Below are 26,959 nucleotides of genomic sequence, written 5' to 3' on the forward strand. Positions count from 1 at the left end.
ATATTAGACACACTGGGTGGGGTCCAGATCTTGATGCTAGCTCAGTACCTGCACCTTAAGCAGTAGTCACCCAGTTGACCTTTGGTTTTCTTATCTCTAAATTCCAGGTTATTGATGATTAGATTTGAAAATGTCCATGAAACACCCAGAACATGAATGTCTTTGATAGGTTTTAATGTATTGACCAAAATATATTAAAGGAGTCATATTTAAATAGTTTGAGAGCTCCAGAGAGGTTATAATCATAAGTTTTTATGAATTGGATCAATTTTGTGAAGTGCATCACATTTTGAGAGCTCCTGTGTGAATTCACTACAGAAAGGTACCCTTCTATGTAAATTGCCCTTTAACACTAGTATTTACCTCTCAGGACATGGGTTTGTAAACTAGGATTTCTTTTCTTTTCTTCTTGGTAGAAAACATATTTAATTTTAGTATCAAAAGCATTTTTAATTTTATGTTTTTCTCAGCGTGGTAAAATAAAATTATGATATCTAATTTTATGATAGGAGAATACTGAGACCAGAGAGGTCCAATGACTAAAATTATGTAGTGCAGACCCCTAAATCAATTTTATTTATTTATTTTTGTTAAAGTGTCTTAAAACCAGTATCCAAGCAGATAATTTCCTATAGGCCTTTTGTGGATGTTCACAGTGTGTACTGGGGAGTAGAATTTTTGCTGTTTGAGAACTTCACTATTGGACTCACATAATTTTCCAAGAAAACTCCCTTTCAAAAAAGTTCTGCAACAAGTAATCTAAAAGTGATTTTTTTTTTCTTCAAAGAAAATCCCTTTAGAAAAGGAGGAAGTGTACCAGGACAAAGGCAGCCAACTGACATCAGTGACTCAGTGTGTTCCATAAATTATAGCTCTGAAGTTCGTTTGAATGAGTGTTCACATTTCCAGAAAACAGACTGTGATGGTACCTAAGGGTATAGAAATAGCTACACAAGCAATTAGCTTTATAAAACAGAAAGGATTAGTAGGTGCATGAACTCTTAGTTACATGCAGGCCCAGAAACAGTTCTTTAAACAGGAGATTGCTAAAGGGCCAATGGCACATTGAGAAATCACTCCCCTGGTGGTGGTGAAAGTTAAGTCTGTGTTATGTATGGAGGAAAGGAGCTTGCCTGTGTGTTTACCTTTGGTGACCTAGGTTGGTGAAAGAAGGTAAAGACAGTGTGGAATAGTCAAGTGCCATGTTCTCCTGAGAGGGAAGAGCCTAATGAGTCCAAATGCAGGCTTCTTTTCTGGGTTGTTCTTTCAGTTATTTTTTCAAGACCACAGACCATCATTCCTGGTAAAGCTTTCACTTAGGTGGGTGCTCTTGGCAATGAAGAAAATCCGGTGAAAGGCCAAGAACTGACCTGGATGAGTCCTTGGCTATTACATGGACAGCATAGTTACAGTAGAAAGACATAAGTCAGCCAATCACACACGTTCTTTTATCACTCTGTTCCTTATTCCTTAAGCTTTCCCCTTGGCCATAAGAAATGTGGTGTTAGAACACTCTGTTGAAGTCCCAGGCCAATTCTGTGGGTCTGTTTTCAGAGAAGTCCTATAAGTTTCTGGTCCTGGATATTCTGTTTCTTGAGAATTTCTTTTCTTCATCCTGTTCTTCTCCACACTATAGACATCTGATTCTTTCCTATGTTCAGTCTTCCTGGATGCAGTTTTCCCAGTGCTTGGAGTTAGGTTTGATCACTGCTTGTCAGAGCTTGTCTCCTTTAATTACTTTATCTACAGATGAAGAAAAGATACTATGATTTTTGCTTCATTCTCTAGCCAATAGGAGCAATCATTTATGAAACAGGGAGAGTGGTTTGTCTCATCAGCAAAAGCAACTGAGAACCTTCGAGGAAAAGTGTACATTAGGGTTCCCTGGAACTCCTACATAATGTTAATATGTGATTTTTTTCCCTCTTAGGTTTCCCATAATAGTTTAATTTGGAAATGCTTGTTCTTGTGAAGTTTTACCTAGTCTCACAAACAAGCATGCACACTCCTTATTAGCTGACACCAACCTTTTTTTGGTCATGCATAGTGAATAGTGCATGTTCAGATGATACTTTGTGGCTAATGGGTTAGAGACTTCTGAGACAGTAATAAACTATTACCTCTTGGAGTCTAAGCAATATCTTACCTCACTTGATGATTTCCTATTGTAATTTCTGAAATCTGGGGAAAATTAATGGATTTACCACCTTTAAAACATAATCTAATAATAAACTCCCTTATTTAGCCTGTTCCTTCTCCAGCTGCCCCTTCTGAGAAACACACTGCAATAGAGTGGTTTACATTATCAACTTCTAAACATTTCACTGTGCTGCTTTGGAAATGTCAGTTCCGTTTTGCAAATCAGTTAGGTCTCCATTCAGATCAAATGAGACTTCTTGTCATCGTGGCTGCCATTTACATTCTACATCTCTTTAGCAGGTTCTCATTCCTCAGCCCTCTCTCAATAAACCTGAAACAATTTAAAAACTGCTTACAAGTAGATATTTTAATAACAATAGGGACAAGCAACTCCTTGAGGAGGAAATCTAGGTGAAAAACATGTGGAGGTACGTGGAAATTTCTTCCACATGGCATAAAAAACTCTTAATGGAGCAGATTAAATTGTTTTTTACTAATCTAGAAGGAAAGATGTCATTGGCTGAGATTCTGTGAATGTGTTTCTGTGTTTGTGCGTCTTGCTAATCTTTCTGGTTGTTCATTTCTATAAGACAATCAAATTCAGGCTAAATCTAAGAAGGAGCACCAGAGACTCAGTGAGCATGTTTCACAGTCCCAAATTGGGGCACTTGTGCTCTGATCAACTATCTTTGTCTCTTCTAGATGCAAGAAGGAATCTATAAATACTTATATATTGGTGTTACTTAAACACAGAATATTACACGTGGGCTACACAGCAGAACCTTTGCAATCAGGGTGGTACCACTGAATCTAGTACAAACGGTTGCTTTTGTGCTTTATAACAATACTGCATTTGAATTATACTGAGTACATAAAATATGTAGCCTTTAAATTGAAGGATGGTAATGGCCAGACATCAAATAGAGCAGAGGCTGGCAAACTGTTTCTGAAAAGGGCCAAAGAGTAAATAGGTGAGGCTTTGCAAATCATTTGTTCTCTGTCAGAACTACTCAGCTTGGTTGTTGCCACATGAAAAAAAACTGTAGACAGGAGATGCATGTGTGCAGCTATTTTCTGATAAAACTTCGTGACTACTTATATTTGAATTTTATATAATTCATGGCACAAATTTATGGTACAAAAATATTCTCCTGATTTTTCTCAACTATTTAAAAATGTGAAGCCACTGAGCACAGTGGCACACACACTTGTAACCCCAGGGACTTGGGAGGCTAAGGCAGGAGGATCTTAAGTTCAAGGCCAGTTTGGGCAACTTCAAGACCCTGTCTCAAAATTAAAAATCAAAAGGACTGGGGGTATGGTTCAGTAGTAATGCACCACTGGATTCAATCCCTAGTACCACGGGGTGGATGGGAATGTGGGGGTAGGGGGTGGCGTGGAGAAGGAGAAAGAAAGAAAAGAAAAATGTGAAGCCATGTATACTTTGTGGTGTGTACAAAAAAGACCATGGGCTGCATTTGGCCTATGAGTCAGGATTCCCTGACTCCTGATACTGTGAATTAGTTAGTTAAGAACCTGAACTCAGAAGACAGAAGATGTCATACACATTTCTTGGATCTACTTTCTTTCTCCAGCTATTAAATCTTTCAAATATTATCCAGGCACGGTGGTGCACCCCTGTTATCCAAGTGACTTGGGAAGCTGAGTCGAGAGGATCACCAGTTTTAGGCTAGCCTGGGAAACTTGATGAGACTCTGTCTCAAAGTAAGAAATTAAAAGAGGGCTCATGATGTAGCTTAGTGGTAGTGTAACTCTGGGTTTAATTCTCAGTACTGACAAGGAAAAAAATCTTCTAAATATCATTCATGGTTGTGGTTTGAGTGTTTGCTCCTTGAGGGAGTAAATGAGTATCTTAGGAAGCAGATGTGAGGGGATCTATAAACAAAAATTTACTCCTGATGACGGAACCTTACATTTGTGAAGAGCTCAGAACCACTCACTGGCTGTAATATATATATATATATTTAAAACTCATATAAAATTAAACTTGCCATGAAAACAATTAAAATGTGCTCTCTTAGCAATTTTCAAGTATAAAAAGACTTGCTCGCTATAGTACCATGCTGCACAATGGACCCCTTCAACATAGTCCTCCTTTCTAAATGATTTATTTTTTAATCCTTTGACTAACATCTCTCCGATCTCCAGCCCTTGGGAACTACCATTCTACTCTCTGTTTGTATGAGTTCCACTTTTTTAGATGCCATCTCTAAGGAGATCATGCAGTATTTGTCTTTCTATGCCTGGTTTATTTTACTTATTATAATGTCTTCCAGGTTCATCCAGGTTGTCACAACTGACAGTGGTTTCCTTCTTTGTTGAGGCTGAATGGTATTCCATTGTGTATGTGGTCCACATTTGGTGTATTTATTTCTCTGTTGATGGACACTTGGGTTTTTTGCATTTCTTGGCTATTGTGAAAGTGCTGCAATGAACACAGAAGTGCAGACGTCTGTTTGACATTCTGATTTCATTTTCTCTCTCTATATATACCTGGTAGTGGGATTGCTGGATGGCACAGTAATTCTATTTTTTTATTTTTTTTTTGTAGTTGGACCGAATGCCTTTATTTTATTTGTTAATTTTTATGTGGTGCTGAGGATCGAACCCAGTGCCTCACGCATGCTAGGCAAGCACTTTGCCACTGAGCTACATCCCCCAACCCACGGTAATTCTATTTTGAAGTAGAAATAAATGATAAGTATATGAAGTTAAAAAGAGAAAAGTCCAGTGTCATTAGCTTCTGCACTATCTCCTTATATTTGTAGTCTAAAAGAGTTGAACTCCAAGAAGCAGAGAGGAGAATGGCAGTTTCCAGGGGCTGGCAAGAGCCCAGGGAGATTGAGGAGAGATTAGTCAAAGGATAAAAACAAAAATCACTTTGGCATATGCACTTATTTTTGTTTGTTTGTTTGTTTGGGGGATATCACAGATTGAACTCAGGGGCACTTGACCACTGAGTCACATCCCCAGATCTATTTTGTATTTTATTTAGAGACAGGGTCTTACTGAGTTGCTTAGTGCATCACTTTTGCTGAAGCTGGCTTTGAACTTGTGATCCTCCGGCCCCAGTCTCCTGAGCTGCTGGGATTTCAGACATGTGCCACCACACCCTGCTGCACTTACTTGACATTTTAAAAGTGGACACTAACATTTCCTTTTCATTAGAATTCTTACTTTATCATTATGGGATTATAGTTTTTAGAGTGTAATTTTGGAAGCATATTTTCACCATGATAATAAATATGCCATTCTATGGCTTCTATTTTAAGTATCCAATGATTATGTACAAATATAATAGTCCCCCTTTCTACTATTTAGTTTTAAAGGCTGAAATAAAATGACATGTACTAGAAGCACTATTTGTAAGAGCCGAAACTATAAACAACACAAATGCTCATAAATAGTAATTTACAAATTAAAATGTGACCTATGTACATAATAGAAAGCAATATAGCAATAAAATGAATGACCTACAACTACACACAAAAAATATAAATGCATCTCACAAACAGTATTGTGAGAAACAATTCAGAAAAAATAGTATATACAGTCTGATGCAATTTTTTGAGGGGCAAAAATAAAGGATGGCTGCTTTTGGATTATTTAATGGAAAGTAGCAAAGTATGTGTGTGGAGGGGGCTTTTAGGGATCCTGATAACATCCTGTTCCTTAATCTGGGTGCTAATTACAAGGGAGTGTGTTTATTTTGCAAAAACTCTTCAGGCTGCACATTATAAAATGTGCACTTTTCTGTGTGCATGTTTTAAGTCAATAAAAAAATTAAAGGGAGAAAAAATCATCTTGCTAAATCTTTAGCCTTTAAATGTTTCTTAAGATGAAGAAATAGTGTGGACAAAAGAAAGTTTTGTTCTTCAAATGGTGATCTTTTGAAATATTTTGGCTGTGACTCTTTCTATAAAAGCAAAGTCATGACTCAGAAAGAAAATGCTGTTAGAGAGAAGCTATCAGGGACCAAACCTTGTCTTTGAAAATGACTCTCCAGGAATCCCCGGTGCGTGCAAATCTCCACTTCTCCAACTGGCTTCTGGAGCAACCACCTCTCAGTACTGCTTCACCAAGTAATTCAAAGAAACAGATATCACTGGTTTCCATTGAAGTTTCTTCTGTATAAAATGCTTTGTTTGTTCCTTTTATTATTCTTGTGTTCTTAATCTCAGAGGCATAGCTTGATTTTTTCTTCCCCTTTTTTCCCTTTCTCAATCTCAGATGTCAAAAACTGACCTCAATGCCAATTTCCCACCTCTGATGTCATTCTCTGTGTCTGACGTCTCTGCAGGGGAGGCAGGAAGGAGGACTGGAGCAGCCAGAATGCAGAGTGGGGATACCCCCTTCTAACGCACATTGTCCCTGAGTGGGTTCAACACACCAATGTAGTGCAGGCTTTCAAAAAGGGAGAATTAAAAAAGAAATTGGCAGACATGTATCTGTGGTGTCTGATTCATCAGTAGTACAACACTCCCAGGAGAACCCAGCGGAATTGGAAATCAGATTCTGTTCGCTCAGTTACATCTATAGCTTCCTGGATGGTACAGTCCCTGTACATACACCAGGAATCTCCACTGATTTAAAGAAAATTTAATTTCCTATGTATGTTTATTTAAAAATTTTACTGTACTTAAGCTGGATTTCCTCATGTATATGTAAATATTCTGAATATTTTAAATGTATTAGTAAATATCAATTGATAAAAGTTACAAGAGATCCTTTCTTTTCTTTAATCTTTCAGTATCCCATGAGACTCTGATTCTTGCATGGGCTGAAGCACTCCTGGCAGCCTCCACGTTCTGCTAAAAGAGAAATTTAAGAGATGGGAGTTGAGAAAAAGTCAGAGGTGATCAAAAACTTCCTGCTTCACTGATGCTACTAATTTTTCAAATAATTTACTACTGTTGATGCTGTGGGGAAGAAAAGCTATTTAGTATCAATAACTTACCCAGGGGGAAAAAAAAAGAATGAAAGCAGCTGATCTTACTTCCATGAGGCAAGTTCCATAATATAGGAACATCTCTTTTGTGTCAGATCTTCTGTGGTGCACTAATCCAACGAGATGACAAACTCTAGTCCCCAGAAATATGCTATTAGCCTCTAAACATGGTAATAAAAGGACAAATCAGTGCCCAGATTGTGCATCTGAAGCAAGGGGCTGGCTCTGGTGCTTTAAGACACAGGAGACCCCTGGGCTCCCACTCTGACCTCACCACTCCCCAGGTGAGTACCTGCCTCTTCCACTTGAATGGGGATGGGTGTAGGCTGACATTCACCTTCCCTTCACCGTGGTTAGGGATTCCTGATTCAGGTACTCTAAGTCTTCAGCCCTTCTAGCCTTCATTTCCTCTGCCTGAAGGAAAAGAATCAGAAACTTAGTTGACTTAACTATTTCAATATTTTCCTGCAAAGGAGATATGTATACAGTGAAAGCAAAGAAAGAAAAAGACATGAAAACTTGAAATGTAGGAAAGGAGAACACCAATATAAAATTAGGTGTATTCTCTTTAAAGATCAGGACATTTCTTATCACCATACCATTCAACATTGAACTAGTCAAGATACATAAATGAGACTGGAAAGAAAGATAGAATTTCTTTATTTGTGGATTATATGACCATCTACCTAAAATGTGAAAGATAATCAACTATGTGCATCAATGAGAGTTTGGCAAGTGATCAGACCCAAGAAAAAACATTTAGAAAAAGTGAGCAAAAACCCAATGATATGATGCACTCAAAAAATAATTATATAATAATGCAATAAATGGAGAAAATTTGTCTTGTTTCTTTCTGGCTATACTCTTCAGATTCAAAAGACTCCAAAAGTTATAATGACTTGTCATCTTCTTTAATAGTTAAAATTCTCTCTTTTGCCTTCTTTCCAGGTGATTTACCTCCCCTCCCCCAAGGCTAGGGATTAAATCCAGGGCCTCACATACCCTAGGCAAGTACTTGACCACTGAGCTATCCCCAGTCCCCCGGCTTGTGATTTACTTTTTCAAACATATTCTATACATAACAGTCTTCACCAAACTTCCTACATATGCACAAGCTTTATTTCAACAGTCTGGGTACTTTCCCTTTTTCTGCCTTCCTCTTTGACACATCTTTCTTGTATCTTGGCTTTGGATATGGATGGAACTTGACACTTGTTTATATTTTTCCCTGGGCAATGTTCTTAATTGCTTGTTTTGTTTAACTGAGAAGATCACTGGCTTTAAATTCAGATGTATATGGCTAATTATTGAACCTCTTTGAATCTCAGCTTCTCATCTGTGAAATGAGAGTGACAATAACCACCACATTGGATTTCTGTGATGATTAAATAAATGCAATTGATATATCTGAAGTGCCTGGTAGAGAAGATGGGCGTTACACATTCAGGTCAGGCCTTGAGGGTCAACCACTCCCACTACCCCTCATTCTTGCCAAAAGAATCATTCAAATTAAAGTTAAAATGAAGTTATTAGTTTGATATAATTTGTGTCAGGTCAGACAACTAAGGGTAAACATTTTAAAATCAAACAATTTATGCTCATGTTTATTTTATTTTTGGTGAAGTATAATGTATATACAGAAAGGTATTCAAATCCTAAATATGCAGCTCAATTACTTTTTATATGTATTTTCTGCTCCCTCACTTCCCAGTCAATAATGGGTATACTCCAGAATGCTCATATACTAACTTAGTGGGAAACACAAAGAAGCATAAGATATAGGGCCTGTCCCGGCAGGTGATCTCTGTCCTCAAGGACTACCTGACTTGTATTGTCTTGGCTAGGTCATGACACCTCACTGTGTCAATCCTTGGGATATAGATGAGATTTGACATGAAGTGATGTTCAGCAGACCAGGTGGGAAGTTTTAGTAAATGTCATTGACAGGACATTTGTGAATGGAAAGCAGCTTCTGTGTTATTGTGCCCACTACCGCTTTTATGGGGTTTCCACTCTCTATAGGCCCCCAATATTACGTTAAGCCTTAGATTCTATCTAAGGAGGTTGAAGATGAATTGCACTTGATATCGCTTGATGCTTCTCTTCTGTGGCCTGGTTTTCAAACCAAGTTTCCACAAGAGTGAGTTGTTACAAAAAAGAGTGATCCTGCTGCCTCTCCAGTCTCTTGCTTGCAGGTGCACCCCTTCTGCATTTAGCAGCTTCCCTTTTTGTTCCTTCACCATGCTGTGACAGAGCCAGAGAAACCTGTGTGAGGAGATGGATGTTATGCTGTTTGGACCCCCCCAGTCACCACAATCATGAGTTAAATAAACCTCTTTTCTTTACACATTACCCATCATTGAGTATTTTGTTATAGCAATACGAAACAGACCTCACAGACTTCCCACACCTACATCAACCTGCTACCTGCTCCTCTTTCAGTATTTCTTTTGTGAGCAGTTACTGATTTTTCTACACTAGAAACTAAGGAATCATCCTTGATTACTTCCTCTCATCCACACTCCATGTCCCCAATTTTTCTATATTGCTATTGCACAGATATTTTCCAACTACCTTCAAGACGTGGAAAACTACAGTGTTCCCTCCATTCTACTTTCCTTCCAATTTTCTGCACAGCATCCAGAGTGATCCCACTGTTATAACAATGAACAAATTCTTCAATGTGGGTGTATCTTGCTTCCCTTCCCTTCTCTCATGCTATCTTCATCCTCTGAGCTCCAGCCCACTGGTCTGCTTTCAGTTCTTTAAAACATCATTCTCCTTCTGCTATTGGACTTTCACACATACTTTTCCTTTTGAATGGAAAAATGCTTTCTTTTTATTAAAAAAAATCATTTTCTGCAGATAGATTAGCTTAAATGTCAGTTCCCTGGGGGAAGCACCCCCAACTTTCCCATATAGGTCAAATTTCTCCATGATACATCCCAAGAGCAACTTGTTCTTTTCTTTCAAAGCACTTGATTTGGATTTTCATAATATTTATTTGTTTGGGACTAATTTTTTTAGCTGGAAATTTATCTCCTTCATTTGACTATGAACTCTATACTATTGAGACAGATCTATTTTTTTACATAGAGTTTTGTATTTACAAGGACCACTATATGCATGATAAGCACTAAACAAAATATAGTGAGCCATTGATACAAAGTGACTATAATTGAGGTCAGGTCCTGTGGTCACTTGGAAAGTTGGAATCTCTTTTTTCCTTTCAGTGTCTAAAGCTTGCTCTTATATTTATTGCTCCACTGAAGGCTAAGAAGTAGAGTCTCTTCCTGGAGTTTTGCAAATATAAAAGAGCCATGAATGTTGGGAGGGCAGTGGTGATTGGGGAGGAGGTCCTTTCCTCCTGGCTCCTGGTCTTTAGTTGTGATGCCAGATTCCTTAAATTGGTGCTATTCAAACTTCATCAAGCAAAAGAATTAACAAGAGCACTTGTCAAAACATAGATTTCTGGACTGGGGATATAGCTCAGTTGGTAGAGTGCTTGCCTTACATGCACAAGGCCCTGGGTTCAATCCCCAGCACCACCAATAAATAAATAAATAAATAAATAGATAAAGAAAGAAAGAAAGAAAGAAAGAAAGTGCTAAGGCTGTGGCTCAGTGGTTAAGTGCCCTTGGGTTCAATCCCTAGTACCGAAAAGAAAACAACAACAAAAAAAAAACCAAACCATAGATTTTTATGACCTACCCTCAGAGTTTCTGATTCAGTAATTGGGGGATCAGGCCTGAGAATCTGCATTCTAAGTTCCCAGGCCACGCTCATGCTGTGGGTATAGGACCACTCTTAGAGGACCACTGCTATAAGCAATTCCAGCATGAAACCCAGCTCCAGACTGATTTCCTTCATGCAAAAGGGCTCTCCTTCCAAGGCCTGCTTGTCTTAGTGATTCCATAAGTTCATGGGGTTGAAGAATTGGACTTTGGTGGGCAGCATGTGATTCCTTGATCATTCCACAGTTGGAGGGTCCTGAGTGACAAATGATCTTACCAATATGACACCTCTCTGGGATATCTCCAATAAGTAATCACATTATCAGTACTGCATCTCCAGGTGTTTCAAGAAATATAGTGTATTAATTAGAGTGTGTAAAGGAAAGGGAGGAAAAACAACAGATGATCCTCTGGGCAGACTAGCAGATGAGGAGTGTGACAGCATCCCTTGGCAGGGGCAGGCCACCCACTGTGGCTCAAGGGAAGTTGATGCAAGCCAGCCAAGAGGAATGGAGCCTGGGGAAGCTGAGAGATGAGCTCAGGTAGGAGCAGCCCTTTGCAGGAGAAGTGGAATTTTAGTCTAGTGATCTCTTAGTCTGTATGTCAAGAGATTTAAAAGAACACAGGTATGAAGACAGTGATGTGGCATTGTACACAAATCATTGGCTGAAGGACGTTTTGAAGAACAACTGTGGCTGCAGTTTTGCCAATTACTCAACATTTCTGGGCTTCAATTCCTTCATCCATAAAAATGGGGTTAGTTTAGATCAACGTTAGTGAAGTTTTTCTATACAGGGTCAAGTAGTAAATATTTTTAGGATCTGTGGTCCATACAGTCTGTTGCACAACCACTGAACTCTCTGCTGCTTAAGTAAAAAGAGACTTAAGACACTATGCAAATGTATGGGTGTGGCTATGCCCTAATGATGCTCTATTTACAAAATAGGTAATAGATGGAACTCAGTTACAGGTTGCAGATGATTAGTATTTGAATTTCTTTTTTCTTTTGGATCATACCCTCCTATAGTAAAAACCATTACCTAGTGCACACATTTTGATAAGTGTATACTAATTAAAAAATAATATATATCTGTAATGTTCTGATATGTGTATTATAAAACAGACTCCTAAAATAAAAATTTAAAAGGGATATGATAAAATAAATAAAAACAGATGGTTCCCCCCACCCCACCATGCTAATGGCTCATCTTGTATATCCCCTGGAGACTCTGGAGGCCACTCTTCTTGATGGTTTCCAAGGTTCCTTGGTGCTGTTCTATCCTATTGTTTTGTGTGTGGCACACCACCCAAGATAGGATGTACAACTGCCAGGTGATTTTTGGCTGAACCAACTACAGAGTAAACTCTGGATGATTTGTACTAACAGGGAGAAGAGGGGGTGGAGGCAATTAAAAAATAAAAGAGACATTCAAGTGTGACTTTGGAACACAGCAAGTTCCAGTTCTCAGAAGCCAGGAGCTCCTCTGGGCTGGGCATTTGGTTAGTCAGTGGTTGCAGTGGGCAGACAGGAAAGGTCAGGTATGGATAACAGAATATTTATATGAAGAAAACTGATCATGGGCTTTTGATTGTTGAAGGAGCTATAGAAATCTGTTGGTTCACCCTCTTCATGTCTCAGATGAGATGGTCGTGTCCAGAAAAATTCTGTGATAACTAGTAAAGAGACAAAGTTGCCTTTGAAACTGGAACTTTAAACATTCTTACCTAAGTCCTCTCCAGGAAATGTATTTTCTTTGTAGTTCTTTTGTACCTTTTATTTTAGAACAACCCCCTTTCCGGATCATTATGAGCTAAAATGGCAAAAATTGTTCCTCTCCATAGGTAAACATTTAATTGACTTTAATCCCAAACACTGGAACTAGGGAAGACATACATGTTTTGTGGTCCTTTTACCAGTCTCGCCAGCATATCTTAACCTGGAACATACGGGCACCTGGGACCTAAAGAGAGTACATGATTAATTCAGTAAGAGGATGCCTAGCAGTATCAACCTGAGGTAAATGCGGTAGTGTTTGCAAAAAGAAATGAATGGATATGAAATTCAATATTTTCCATTTGACTTTGTGAAAATTCTGTCATAAATTCTCTTCGAAGGGAAAAGAAAGAGGGAGATATTACATATGGGAGAAGTGGGTTAGCAGTCCTCCAAGGCTATCGATCCAACTGCCCCTATTTCATGAGACTTTAGAAAGTGAAAGTTGAAGATTTCTTCTGTGGTGAAGGGATTTAGCTTCACAATAACCTGGATGTCCCAGTGGGTCTAGGACTAGGGCTTAGTTCCTAGCACGAGCTCATATGTTTGGAATCAACGAGGCTCTTAAGTGTGCTAGTTAAGGTTGACTCCAAGGGAGTGGGAGCGAGTTTGTGCATGTTGAGTAGGGCCTCAGGCAGCAATGCAATGTTTCAGTAAGTTGTAGGCCTTGGCTGAGGAGCGCCAGGGCAGATGTACAGTGGCTGGTGAGAGAGCCATCCACTGGGCTCCCTCTGGTAACTCTCTCTAGGAAGTACTTAACACAGAGCTGACCTTTTCCGGGACAGAAAGTAAATAGGGGTTTTGTGTGGGTCTTTGGATAATCTCTCTTGTGTAGCCACATCTGGTGCCCTGATTCTGCTGGCATTTCTGCCCAAGTCCATTGGCCAGTATCTTCCTTTTTGGATGTACTTCTGGGCATTTCCCTTTTAGAAAGGCATTAGGATGGAAGTCCCCAGGGGTCTGTTCCCTTCCTCTAAGTTAGTAATTCCATGGTAAGAAGTACAGAATTTTCTATGTGGGTGGATGCCAGAGGGTTTGTCGTGTTGTCCCCACCCCCAACCCCGGTTCACCTGAGAGTGATGATGAACCTTCCCTCTTAAGGTCTTTGACCCCAACATGTACCCCGTGTGCTGTCTGATCTTACTTTCTGTCTCATGAGTTCTGTTCTTCTTGATCTAATTTCAGGAGTGACTAGCCAGCTAAACGCATTGTGGATCTAGAAGAGGAATTTGAAAACTGCCCATTTCTTAGTCACTCTCTTTTACATCTTCTGGGAGATTTATTTCATTAACTAGTTCTTTCATATACCTTGGTGGCTAGTTTTTTGCCTTGAGTACAAATTAGAATGTATCCCCCAGCTCCTCCCCCTCCCCACCCCCGTCTTCCATTTTCAGTCACTCAAGAAATAATCAGTTTTTGAACTTCATCAAAGAAGTAGTGATTTAGAGTCCGTGTTCAAGAGGAGAAAACAGTAGGTATGATTAGAAAATTCTCTATAATGGGGGAATCTGATTAAATACAGTTCTGTCCTTTCTTTTGGAAAGGCTAAAGCTTTGTAGCAATTTTTAGCTTGTTCACCCCTTTTCTTTTTTCCCCCCTTTAATGCCTATGCTAAAATTTCCTCTTGCGCTCATATTTGCATACAGATTCTTGCTTTAGGAAAATCACAGCTGACAAAATTATCTCAAATAGGCAAGAGATTTGATTCTCTGCAATCTTTGAAATTGCAAAAGTTAAGGAGGAAATGATTTAAACCCATCCAGGAGAGCCCAGTGGCCTCTTAGAACAAGAGCATGGCTTTAAGTGTTCAGGGCTGAGAAAGGTTGACATCTCAACATTGATGCCAGTGTCAGAGGTAAACACCTTGCCACAAGCCAACCTGAAGAGGCTGGCTGGGGTGGGGGAAGGGAGTGTATTCTAGGAAGTGCTTAACACAGCTGACATTTTCCGGGACAGAAAGTAAATAGGGGTTTTGTGTGGGTCTTTGAATACAGAACTGGTAAAAGCCCCAAACAGAAAAACAAAAATCTCCCAGAGGTGGGTTCTAGTAAAACACATCATGTTATCCACCTCCATCCAAAAAAGAAAAAAACAAAAACCCCAACAAGAGTAAACAGCACCTTTTCAATGACTCTTCCAATGCTTCACTGCACACCTGAGTTGGTTGATGGAGTTTCCTCCACAGGTCTGAGGGGCATTGTTCCCATTGTCAGAGGATGACCTAAGACCCACAGTAATCAGGCGAATTGTCTGCTCCTGAATGGAAGCCTTCCTGTCCATGAAAGTTGCCCCAAAGCTAATCACAGGTGATGTATGGGGACTGCATTCCTGCTAAATGCACCTTTCTTTAACAGAGTGTTTGCACCTTCTGATGGAAAAGAATGCCCCCTTTGACCCCCACTCCCAGGTTATTCTGTAGGGCCCAAAGAAAACTTTAGATTCAGTCCTCAACCAGACTAAAGAGGAGTTGTCACCTTTCTGTGCACAGGTGAATTTTTGTCATATCAAAGACCTCGTGTGTAACTTAACATCTTTCAAAACAGAGATGCAACTTGGACATGTCATTCTCGTATTTAAGGTTGTAGAGGCATAAGGATATAGTGAGATGATCAGGGCCCTCATTTGTCTCTCTCAGAAATATCATTGATTTGATGGGTTCCTTTCTGTTTGGAAGGGATCCACTTCTATCATGCTAGCAGAGTGAGAAGGATCTGATTCCGGCTCCACTCAATTGCTGCCTCTTTCACAGGAGGTTTGGAGGGCCACTTTCATGACCCTGGTCTGTAATTCTTGCTGCTGTCTTCTTATTTTCCTTAAACATCTTCCATCTCCTCTATTAAACACCAGGTTCCTGAAATGTCAAGGCCAAGGCTTTTAATCTCTCTCTCTCTCTCTTTTTTTTTCTTCACTCGCCACTCCCACCTACACCCAGCAAAGAGAATAGTACATAATTAGTGCTTGGTAATAACTTATATTTGTAAAACACCTTGCCTGTTACAAGTGCTTTCATGGATATCCTCCTACCTAATTATATGAGTTGAATTGAAATTAACTGAAGTACTGAATTGAGCAATCCCAATAGGGGGTAGAGGTAGAAGACAAGCAAGAGGAATGGGACAGGGAAAGGCAGAACAAATGGGATTAAAGCTCAGAGTGAGGAGTGGCAGAGTTCTGCTGACAGATACTCCTGGGACATGCAGACTCCACTGGGTGGCTTGTCCTGCTACCCCAGGTTGACTGGCTCTCAGCTCTGTACAGAGAACTCCCATATTAATGACACAGAGTTGTATACACAAAACTGGAAAGATGAATTGTAGATAGAGTCATTCACTTTTTTTTTTCTGATAAGAAAGATGCTACCATATGATCCCTAGATCTACCATATGATATGTGCTGGTATATACCTACTCCTGGGTATATATCCAAGGAAAATAAAATCAGCAAGCCAAAGAGATTCTAGCAGACCGGTGTTCACTGCCCCTCTATTCACAATAGCTAAGATAGGGGAAATCAGCCTAGTGCCCATCAACAGATGAATGGTAGAGAAGAGATGGTTTATGTATTCAGCTACAAAGGAAAATGAAATTCTATCATTTGCAGCAAAGGAAATGGAGCTGGAGGATATTATATTATGTGAAATAAGACATAGAATGACAAAGTAATGTATGTTCTCTCACATGTGAAAAAAAAAGAATGTAGAACTGGCTGGGGATACGGGGCATGGTGGTACACATGTAGTTCTAGTGGCTTGGGAGGCTGAAACAGGAAGATTGTGAGTTCAGAGCCAGCCTCAATAACTCAGCGAGTCCCTAAGCAATTTAGTGAGATCTAGTCTCAAAATAAAAGACAATAAAGGGCTGGGGCTGAGTGATTAAGTGCCCCTGGGTTTAATACCTGGTACAAAAAAAAAAAAAAAGAACTGGCTACTGGCTGGGGGATGAGTGTGAAAAGTAGTTGGATATGATCTAGGCATATATGGTAATATCACACAAAATTCTCTTAATATGTACAATTATTTTGTGTTAAAAAATAAAAAGCCACAAGTAAGAACTCCCACCATGATTATTTATAACCCTAAGTTCATTGTTGTTTTCTTCTTCTGCTGAGAGAGTATTCCGGAATAGGGTTTAGCTAAGCCACATGAAAGGAAAGAGACTTTTCATTAGGGACATGGAGGAGAGGCAGCAAGGGAGAAATAGGACAGTAGGTTCCAGGTGCTCATGAAGTTCAAAGGAATTGGGAAGCCTTTGACAAGGATAGGAACAAGAAAAAATAGCAGAGATCGAAAAGAACTTTCTTATATCAACCAGGGAAATCCAGACTTCAGTTCAGTAATGAGACTCATGGAAAGCAAGAGGATTCAATTATGTTTTTATAGATCTCCAAAAATCCACTCCACTCTGAAGTATATCTTGAGCTCCTTAAAGTGAACATTTATTTTTCTATTATTTTCATAGTTATACTTCAACATGGAAATATGTATTTTATAATTCTATAGACAAAGGATTAGGACATAAATCTTTTGCTATTCCTTCTTTTCCCTGTTTCCTACAGTTGAAGAGAGTTTCACGGTTTGGTCAATTTAGCACATAGATACCAGACTGCCAGGTAGTATTCCCAAGAGGAAACAATGGATTTTGATGTGACTTTCCTTGCCCCAAACACACTTGTTGTGACAATACAAATGTCCATCTCCTCACATCAATGCCAGTTTTGGCAGATCGTCTACCTTTTTATACACCTTAGGTATGTAACATTAAAATGTGTAAATTATATCTATTCAGTTTCTGCCATTCTATTCTGGGACTTGCAATGGAGGAGACACTTTAGATACTATTTGATGATCATAATGAAACTGATAGAGGGAGACTACTGTAAAAGTCTTAGCTCTTTTTCCTAAGGTGGTTGCTGTTTCTAAGCCAGTTGAGCATGTACTTTCTCTCCCCTGATGCATACATATACCTTATCCCCACCCCTATTTTAAGAGCAGGGACCATTCCTAGAAATATGTAATGGTTGGGACAAACCTAGCTCTCACAGATCCGAATTGGGAACTAGTGAGAGTGCCTAAAGCCTCCAGCATAAACCTCTTTTGTTGCTGAATCGTGGGGAAGTCCTGGGGACAGACCAGCCAGTGGGTAGAGGTCTGGCATTACAAAGTCACCAAGCAGTAGCAACGAAACAACTGGTGCAGTCAGGGCTCCAATCAAATGTCAGCCCTGAGAGGACCTGTAGTGAGTAGGGATAATACTTAGGACCACACAGAGTGTGGGACATTTGTCCCTGGGCTGGGCATGGGATGTAAAGATGAGAGACTCTGCCTTAGTCATCTACCGCAGGCAGTAGCAGGAAACATTTCTTCTCTACTTGCCTGCCGGACACCCTCCTATCACTATATCCTGCTCATTTCCAAATGGTATGATTTAAATACATCTGTGTGTGGATGTGTATGAATCTTGATCTTAGACTTCTGAATAGACATTAGCTCCAGGTACTCAGTTCCTATCAAGGTGCATGACACCTAGTAAAGCATAGAAGAAATATGTATTGAACAGATGAATCAGTGGTCACAAAAGGATTATTCGGTCAAGAATATCACCAAAAATTATTAACTGTTAGTTGTGTGGAAGACACATGAATGCTGGCTTCTGCCCTTGTCCAGGGTGGCTGGAGGTAAGTTAGTTTCTAGGCTCATCACCAGTGATGTTCCTCATGGAACCTTTGGGGCACCCGAGTCTAAGAAAGAGTGAGTGCACTTCCTTTCAACTGTCAGATCCATGACACTGTTTAACTGCTGACTACTTAAAAGATGAAGGTACTCCAATCCCTGTGGATGACCAGTTGAATGAACTCCGGCCAGACTTTTCTGAACCTTGAACATTGCTGGAGGAAATGACACTTTGAAGTCTCCGCAAAGATTCCCATCTGGATCATCCTTAGATAGGGGGGATTTTTCCCACCCCCGTCAATTTATTTGACTCATTTCACCCGTCCTTGCAAACAAGACAGAAATAACCCCTTGATGTTTTCCCTTTCCTTTTATTAACTATGTAGGTCTCAAAGGAAAACAAGAAAAGGAGTGGGCTGAAAAGAATAAATAAGTGCCACGGGCCAGTTTTTGCAGACTCCTCCATCAAGCTCCATGGGTCTTGGAGAAAATCGGAAGGCCTGTATTTGGTAAAGGAAACTTATTGGTGTCCTCACTCCCTCTCTGCTCCTGGCCAACCCTCTGCCAGCTCCTACCCTGTTCCTCAACCCCAGCGCCTCCAACTCCACCCTTCCTTTCCGTTGCCCTGGAGGGGAGGACATGAGTCAGCATTCAGACTTGAAAGTGTGAGCTGCCTCTGAGTCCTCAGAATGTAATCATTTCAGAAAATCTAGGACACACAACTACAGAGAAAGTCACCCTCCCCACCTCCTTCAGCTCTGTGGCCAGACATGTACTTCCACTCTCTGAACACAGCTTCAGCTGGACCCAAATTTTAACATCAAAACCACCACCACCATCACCACCAAACGGTATTGTGGCGTGTCGGAAAGCAGCAGCACCAACCACCACCCAAGTGCAATGGACAGATTTTGCAGAGAACACCAACAGTTTGAACATCTGGTGTTTGGCAGTGTTCAGCCTGGGGTTGGGGGAGGTGGTGAGGCGGGGAGAGCAAGCAACATGTTCTGATCAGAGTCTCAATCCTAATCTTAGAATCCAGAATTAATTTTTTTTCCTTGGTTCTTCCAAAAGAAGAATACGTTGGAATACGTTGAAATTTCCTCCTGAAATCTTGCTAAAATATCTAGGCTCACCTTTAAATTGATGCTTTTTGGAATGGTACCAGCTTCACTGATTTTTTCATTCAGTCAACATTTAATCAGTCTCTGCATCCAGGTTTCTACTTTGCACTGAAAACAATAATAACTTCAGTACATGTCTCTTGCTAGCCCAGAGTGAACTCTTATCCTAGCTTTGGGGAAAAGGCAAACAGGCTCACACATGGGGCTGTTACAGACTTCATTGTGGATCAGACAGTTCGGAGGAGAAAATCTCCTTAGACTCCTAAAGATCCAACTGGTTTAGGATTAGGAGAAATCCAAGACCTCAGCTGCTCTCGTGTGTAACAATCTGGCAAAAAGTCATTTAGGAAATTATGATCCTTCAGATCCCAAAAGGGGAAGAATTGCTGAGCTCTTTATCATGCTCTACCTGCTTGGTTTCTTCGGTGCTGGGTTTTATCTTGCTTGAGTTTGAAGGTCTCCTTTTCCTTTTCCAGTGATCAAAGCAGCTCTGATTAGCAAGGGACAGTGAGAGTTGATGGCTGAAAGCTTAGTTGTTGAGTTCTCATTTCCAAATGCCTTGTTGCCAAAACAGACAGGAAGTGCTCCCACCAAGCTCTTATTTAATAAACGGATCTGGGATGTAACCTAGTTGCAGTCTGCAGAGCAAATGGAAAATCAGATCTTGCTCTGGCTTTGATGGTGTCCTGCTGGAAATTAGGAAAAGAGCGATGGAAGCTCCCTCCTTCTGAGAAACGATGGAGATGTGCACCTTTGTAATATCACTGAAGGAAACTAAGAGGCCTCCTACTGCATGAGAAGAGACCCAAAAGGCAAGGCCACACAGCTGGATAGCGGCAGATAAGAGTAGAATTCTCGGTTCCATCTGCGGTTTTAGCCTTTCCCAACCCTCGACTTTTAGTCGTGCTGTTATTTCTGATGGGGTGAAGCTAGTCAGGTTGTGATGAGTCAGTGAAAGGAGAATGAATTTTTCAGTGTTTATGAATACTTTGTAAGAGAAGGAGACTGGTGTGTGTGTGTGTGTGTGTGTGTGTGTGTGTGTGTGTGTGTGTGTGTTGAAAGACTGGAAATATCCCAAATGCTTTCTCTATATTGTAGGCAACACATCATTCTCAGTATAACTAGTTTGGCCTGAGGGTCAGTTCACTTTGGTAAGTTTTTTCAAGCATGGTTCTGTGCCTGAAAAATGCTCATGACTGTGGATAAGGAAAATATGAGCAGATCTGGCTTTCCCCTTCCACATCCCATAGGCTGCTTAGGGGAATTTACAGGTACACCAAAGCTCTGTCACTAGGTGGACAACGAAGTCATTGTGATAGGGCTGAAAGCAGCGTAGACTGGGAGGATTAAAGAGGATCCATATTTGTTTCTGGATCAGGATTTTCTCTGTATGTTTGGAGTTTGAGGAAACAAAGCGAAGTCACCAAGGGGGTTGGCTTTGGAACTGGCTTCTAAGCAGGGGTCTATTCTGAGTGTAGAGTCTGGCAAAGGACTAGGTAAGTGGAGATGTGTTCCTTTTCCCTTTGTCTTTTCTCCAAAACTTTGGGACTTTTTGAGGAGTTGTACATAGTTAATTCAAGTGATGACTGTGAAGATTATAGGCATTTCAGGGGCATTCCCAGCAGCCATCACCCAAACCAAGCAATATTCAACATATTGGAGAGATACTCAGGGTTATTCTCTTAGATGTTGGTGTTTTGCTTTATTCATTTCATACCTATACTTTGTTTTACAAGTATATAATTACATATGTTATGTGCATGTGTGCACGTAATTAATTAATGACATGGTAATCTCCAAAGAATAATATACTTGCAAGGAAATTAAAGTCAATCAAAGATTTTCCTGCAGAACTTGTCCCCTTTTTGTTGTTGAAAACAGTCATGTTTGTGAGATCACTTTGGCTAGTGAGAATCCACAATGGCTGCCTGCCCTCTCTCTTTTCCCATCCCATCCTCTCTCTTTCCTCCCTCCTTTCTTCCTGTCTTCCCTCGTCTCTTCCTTCTCTTATCTTTGTTTAAGCTGTAATACATCTGGAAGTACAGTTGAGGGACTCTACAACTTCGTTTAATCCTACAAACCATATGACTTTTAAACTAAAGATATAATAAAGTCCCCTTTGATGTAATTCAAGGTAAGTTTAAGATATTAGAACAGATAATTTTTACAATTGTAAATTCTTAAAATGAGAAGCTCTCAATATTAGTAATGTTCACTGAAAACCAAGAATGGCCATGCTGTTATTCCCCATATTGTGGTCTCTGCAGAGAGTTTTAAAAAATGCCGCAGCCATCAGAAGAGCAAAATCCAAACAAACAAAAAACCCCAAAACACCACAATACCAAGTCCTGCTGAGGACAAGGAACAATTGCAAGTTGAGTACATGCTGGTGGGAGGCTAAGTCATTAGGACACCTTACAAGACTGTTGGGCACTCTATCCTGAAGTTGAATATATGCAAGTCCTATTGCCCAGCATGGCACTCCTACATTTACACCCAAGAGAAATGAATGCATGTGCACCAGACAGGTTCTAGAACATTCCCAGCAGCACTATTTGCAATAGCCCCCAAGCTGGAAGTGACTCAAGTGTCCATCAACAGAGAGCTGGAAACAACTCAAATCTCTGTCGACAGAGGACTAGGTAAAGAAAATGCACTGTATTTATACAACAAACAAATTATGACAAATTGCAACGTAGGTGAATCTGAATCCCACTAACAGGATGTTGAGAGAAATAAGCCAGGCACAAAAGAATATATATACATTAAAATTTTATTTCTATAAATCTGAAAAACAGGCAAAACCAGTACCTGGTTTTAGAAGTCAGCAAATGACTGCTTTGTTAAGAGGTAGCCATGGAGAAGGGTCATGGAAGAAGCTTCAAAAAGGGGCTTTATATTTTATTTCTTAATCTGGGTTTTGGTCCATGTGGGGTGCTCATTTTTGAAAATTCACTAAGCTCTAAACTTATAATTTATGTAACTTTCTGTGTATAATTAGAATTTAATAAATAGTTTGTGTTTTACCTTCTGAAATAAAAATTATGGGTACTTTCTATTTCTTTATCTGAAGGTATCTGTTTTTACTATTCTTGTGTTTAGGGAAAATATTTTTTATTTTACAAACTAAGGTAAGTCGATCTTCTATATCCAAATCTATATTTGGCTTAGTGTTGAGCAACATTATGGGTGCCAGGTTTGAAATGATATTAAAGACATACACAGCACATATGTGTCCTAGTTAGCAAGCCACATTTTCCTTAACCTTGGAAAGACATAGGGTGTTTACATTTGGGGACTTGGTAAGGGCAGGGAAACAGGAGGCTGATGGTCTTTAGGCATACGGATGATCCTATGAAACATGCAGACCTTGGTCAGAGTGTTCTTGCTGTTTCTTGGCACAGGCTTAACAGTTTGTTCTTTGGGTTTCTCCATCTTCTCCAGGACTATGTTGAAACCGTGGTAGGACTGACCATGCAAGAATGATGGAATTAGTCATTTTGTTAAAAGCCCCTAATATGGCAAGACCAGTTAGGGAATGACCATGCACACTGAACACAAAGTTCTTTTAACACAAAAGGTGGATGAAGAACACTCAGGCAAAAGGCTGAGATGAAATGCCCACGCAAGAGCATGCTTGCCAGGGGCAGGCAGCTCTGGGCTACCCTGCCTTGATGTCCTTAGAAGTCCAGATGGCCTGTTTGAGGAAAGCATCACTTTGATTTTATCTTGAAGCCCAAATTCTGAGGAATGCAGTCTTCGTGGCATGGGAAGAGGTCTGTGAATGTTTAAAAAGTTTGTGTGTGTGTGTGTGTGTAGTATTAAACTCCACTTCATGGATAATGAGTATGTCTGAACTTCTACTTGCCACATCAGCAAGAGATGTATGAATTCAACACCTCCTTTAACAAACATGATAAAATATTTTCTAAAGAATTCCCCACACATATAAATGTATGCTTTTGTCCTTTAGCCATTCTGTTTCTTTTCTCCGGTAAGTTTTTTGAATATATGGTTCGCATAGTGTTTCCTCTCTATCTAATCCCTCCTTAACGCCTTGAAATCAAATCTCCATCTCCTCCTCTTTAACCTCTTTACCCAGATTGGCTCTTTACCCAGATTAGAAGTCATCCATTGCCACTGCAACCTCCGATGTCCTTTTGGTTTCATCCTTGCTGTCCCTTCTGTGACTCTCTTTAACTTTTCCCACTCTTATTCTTGGAAATTCCTCGTTCTTTCTATCTCTGGCATTGTCACCCCCTTGTTTTCCGCTAGCTCTCCAGTTCTTCTGATGCTTCCCACGTGTCTCTTGATTGCTTCCTCCCTCCCCCTCTTAACCAGGGTTCAGTCCTTAGTGATCCACTTTTCTTTCTGGGCGCCACAATGTGTAGAAGATTGTCCCTGTTCTCATGGCTGCAAACATGTGCGGCCGATGACTCAGATTTACAGCTCACGTCCTGTCCCTTGCTCAAGGTTTATTCCCATCTCTGTGACTGCCCACTGGTCATTTTCACTTGAAAGTCTCCTCAGTGTCTCAAACTCAACAATGTCTAACTGAGCTCATCATCTCCCCCACAAAACCAGTTCCCCTTCCCAGTTCCTTGTTCATGCTCCCGCATCCTAGTCTCACGGTCATTCCTGCTCAAAACTTGGCAGTTTTTAAGGTGTCTCTGGTCTCTATCCTTGTTCACTCCACAGCCTTTTCCCGGCAGAACTGATAATTGTCAAGTTCCACTGCTTTTTTTCCCTAATACCTCTCTTTTTTCCCTACCAGGGAACTTAACCACTGAGCCACATCCCCAGCCATTGTTTACATTTCATTTAGAGACAGGGTCTCACCAAGTTACTCAGGGCTTGTTAAATTGCTGAGGCTGGCTTTGAACTCACAATCCTCCTGCCTCAGCCTCCCAGGCTGCTGGGATTACAGATGTGTACCATGCCCCTGGCCTCCTTTCCATTTTCTAAAGTGAGTTCTCGTTGCAGGACTAGGTCATTATGGTCCCTTCCGGGCCAACTTCCAGCTTCTCATCCTCCAAATCTGATCTCATATTCTCGATTGGTAAATTTTCCAGAAGCACAGCATTTCCCCACCACTCCCGGCATCCAGTTTTTTGAGGCCTCCTTTCTGTTCCTTACACTTCTTTCACATTTTAAAAGAAACAGTTGCTTTTTTTAAAAAATGTGCTGAATGCTAGGTTAAATTCTACTTGAGAGTGGATACAATGACTTCTCAATCAAAGGGAGTCCTCACATTCCCACCTTCCTCCTACCCACTAAGTTGAGAAGGAAAAACAATATGCAAATAATAGAAAGGATAAAGAACTAGGAAGGAATTAGAAAATTATAAGTGCTGCTAACTGCTGCAAATAGAATAGTAAGCCAGGAACCAGATCCTTGCATCTATCTGGGAACATGTGCTGATTTTAAAGCTCTGCTTATTTTCAGGCTCAATAGTGGTAAATTCGAAGAACAGAGAATTAATATTTGACCTGGTGAAGGACACAAAGATATTGATATTTGATATTGATCATGTTTCCCCTTCTGGGTTATAAGCCATCTGAAGAAGGGGCTGGCTGGTATTCTCTAACAAATTTTAGAGTGCTGAAATAATTGTTGAACTCCTAGGAATTTTTACCAAATTCCTCTTGATTCATTTTCTGAGTGACTATATTTAGGTGTTCCTTATTCACTTTGTGACCTCCATGGCTCAGCCAATCACTGAAGCCCAAGTTCAAGTGACTCAAAGGTAAATTTTCATAATGCAACCATGCCAGTGATATAGTGGGCCTGATGTCTTGTCTTGGATTATACTAGGACTGTCACATCCCCATGTACTTTCTTTAGAAAAAGGAACCAAAAAAAGGCTCTTTCAATTCAGTTATGCCAGATGTTGGGGAAGAAGATGTTGGAAGAAGATAAAATAACCAAGCAAATTAACTTAAAAAGAAAAAAAGTGGCTTAAAAAAATGTCATTGAGTTTTTTTTAAAATCTATTTTTATTTAAAAGGGAGTTGGTGTGTGACTTTGTATTTTGTTTTTGAAATCACTTTTATTTTCCTAACCACACCAGTTGATAAAATCCAGATGAATATTTGGCTAGATGAACCCCCTGGATAGCTTTGTCAAGTGATGTCCATCCAAAAAAGGTCATGCTTCTTAATCCCCATCATGGACCAGTATAAACCAGAGGCAAACGCAGGAAAAGCTAGATCTTTTAATTCTATTGAAGACCATGACCCTTGGTCCACCTATTGACCTTGTAGGAAACCACTCTTCTCTTGGTCTAATGAGAACATGGGTATCTTCAAACAGACAGACCGAGTCAAACATAGCAATGTTTGCTGTTGTGTTTACAGATTTTGCAAAAGGACATGATGTACGCTATACATGAAAACAACCCAGACTGAAGTGGTAGAGCAGTCCTTGTGTCGATGTGATCACAACTGTGAACATCTTTTCCTGGGAGTAATGGTATTAGATGAAAATATGAAACAAAGTAGAGGCGTATACTTTCAGGATGCAGACAAATCTCAAAAATTCACAGTATGGGGAATAGGCAGAGAAACCTGGTGTAATGCTGGGTTATGCTAACTTTTGTCTTTAGTTTCAGTCAAATATGAAATATCAGAAATATCAAATTTCTTAGGTAGATAACAAGTTCAAACTCTGGCTTAAACCTCATTTTGGTTTATGTAGTTATAACACTGGATTTTTGAGGTTTCTTCTGTCTGATTATAAGGCAGGATGTCATGTTGTCTTTAATTGAAGTGACCGGACAGTGAAATGATTAAAAAAATAAAATAAAAGATGCCAGTTGCATTGGCAGGACCAATATAATTGGGTACTAAGTAATCAGACGGTATTTATGGTTTTGTTTGCTTGAGGGACTATTGAGCAACCAGTATGGGCAAGGTCTGCTTTTCTGTGAAATCTCATTGGTGGTGAGAGATTTTGGTATATAAATGTTTATTTGATTCAATAGCTAATAAGATTTTGGTCCCTTTCCCCATTTTAAGTAGGTCAGTGACTATATGGTTTAAAAAGCAAAACAAAAGAAAATAGCTGTCAAGAAGTTCTTGTTTCAAAATGAAAATGAAGGACATTGGTTAAGCCTAGAAAATACTTCTGATGTTGGAATATAGGTGGGACCAGTTTATTTGGGGTTTTCCTTGAAGGTGTTTCAAAGGGCGTGGATTTTATTCTAGATGGTGCGATATCTAGGAAAGAGTTGATTAAGGGGAACAAAACACCTCAGTTACTAAGAAAACTTCCACCCTTCCTCCCTTGGGCCAGCTAGCTCCATAGGTTTCATAACACAGCTGCTGTTCTTAGCAAGAGCAGCCTGTGGATGAGTTGAGAAGGGCCTTCAAGAGGGAGAGTGTGACCAGGAAAGTTGATATTATAAAAAAAAATCCATGTAAGATGAGAACAGAACATCAAATGGAGGTTGCAAATAACCTGACAAGAGAAGTTCCGGTCGGTGTCAGTGGTGGGGAATAGAAGTCAGACAGGAGGAAGTTAAGAGAACTGGGAAAGGAGGAAATGGAAACA

The 26,959-nt window shown here is 40.0% G+C and overlaps 1 long non-coding RNA gene and 1 other non-coding gene across 5 annotated transcripts in view; both read left to right on the forward strand.

Annotated features, from left to right (window-relative positions):
- The window catches only part of LOC110598638 (uncharacterized), a 119,509-nt gene that overhangs the window by 65,601 nt on the left and 26,949 nt on the right, over positions 1–26,959 (forward strand). For 3 of the 4 annotated variants that reach the window (XR_013424989.1, XR_013424991.1, XR_002484517.3), the window contains 2 exons: positions 6,911–7,015; positions 18,671–22,435. This is a non-coding gene — a long non-coding RNA (uncharacterized LOC110598638). Of the gene's footprint in view, positions 1–6,910; positions 7,016–18,670; positions 22,436–26,959 lie in introns of those variants that run through there. The other variant, XR_013424990.1, reaches the window with a different exon arrangement.
- Trnav-uac (transfer RNA valine (anticodon UAC)) lies at positions 10,587–10,659 on the forward strand. The gene has a single exon. It is a non-coding gene; the product is annotated as a tRNA-Val (tRNA).

Source organism: Ictidomys tridecemlineatus, chromosome 8 (genome assembly GCF_052094955.1).
Source record: "Ictidomys tridecemlineatus isolate mIctTri1 chromosome 8, mIctTri1.hap1, whole genome shotgun sequence".
Classification (NCBI taxonomy): Eukaryota; Metazoa; Chordata; class Mammalia; order Rodentia; family Sciuridae; genus Ictidomys; species Ictidomys tridecemlineatus.